Source organism: Penaeus monodon, chromosome 19, assembly GCF_015228065.2.
Source record: "Penaeus monodon isolate SGIC_2016 chromosome 19, NSTDA_Pmon_1, whole genome shotgun sequence".
NCBI lineage: Eukaryota > Metazoa > Arthropoda > Malacostraca > Decapoda > Penaeidae > Penaeus > Penaeus monodon.
The window spans coordinates 39,147,575-39,148,757 of record NC_051404.1 but is presented as its reverse complement, the minus strand read 5'-3'; the positions used below and the strand labels follow the sequence as shown (position 1 = coordinate 39,148,757).

General features: G+C 43.8%; 1 pseudogene; it reads right to left on the bottom strand.

Annotated features, from left to right (window-relative positions):
* The window catches only part of LOC119585406, a 16,513-nt pseudogene extending 15,915 nt beyond the window's left edge, over window positions 1–598 (bottom strand).
* Window positions 599–1,183: the final 585 nt, after the last annotated feature.

Here is a 1,183-nt window from a genome sequence, read left to right as displayed (position 1 = left end):
TCATATATGTAGTAATTATGGTGGAAACCCACATGTACCTAATGATCTGGGCCCAAGGCACAAAATATATCAGGGAGATAGAAGGGTAGTATTCAAGGAAAATTAGCAATATTCACCGGAACAGACGAGTAGAGTCTTCAATTTACACCTACCCTCACTAATACGACTAACACGACCAGATCGCGATGGGCCGATGACACACCACAATCCCAGCGTATACTCAGTGGAGGTGGCGATGACAACAGAGATGCAGAAATCCTGTCAGAAAATACCAGTTTCTGACAAAAGACGGAATGTTATGTCAACATGACAATCATATGCTGTATGCAGTGCCATATGTTGGGTGAGCTCAACAGTAGGAGTAAGAGTATCCTTTCCTGGGGAAGAAATGTGATACGGGGACCCGATTCGTGAGAACACGGGCGCTACCAGGGGTCCTGCGGCTGTAGATTTCGTCGGCCAGGGTGTTCTCTTGCGCTTCCTGGTCCTGAACCGACGGCCCCCCACCACTCCCTCCTATCCTCCTGCAAAGGTTTCTCCCACCCACTTGCAAACGGAAGCCTCCGTCACTCTCACGAGTTAGAGTCTTACACTTCATCGTTCCTTGTAAACATGGAGGATGTTTGTCTTAAGAGGCGAGGCAGCTCCAGGCAATACAGAAACTGTAGGCTTTACTCACATATTTCTGTGATTACTGCTCATTTTATTTCGTATCTTAGCCCGCATTTTCCCTGACATACTCCATGTCCTTTTTTTACTGCTGGCGCGTAGAATGTGAGGTTATATGGAAGATTCCGCAGAATAATTCCCATACATATAAAAAAGGGAGTGAGAGAATCAATCAGTAATAATATCTTCGTGGTTCGTGACGCACAGGTATTCGAGACATTTTCCTCAATTCTATTCAGTGTTACTTATATACGCTCATTACTGAAGCACAGATTGGAACCTCTATCAAAACCGCCTTTTCATTTCCTTCCGCGAATCACAAATGTTAAAATGTCGCATTAGAAAGCTGATTTCGAGTGTTTGCACTGTATTAAGTCTTATATCAAGGAACGTCTGGTTTCACTATGACTCCTCGTTGTCAGAATTTCTTTCCTGTTGACAGACATTAGTTTGATAGTCTTTTTCAAGAACGTGTACTCAAGTAATCACTCTCAAAAGGCCTATAAGTTCTGCT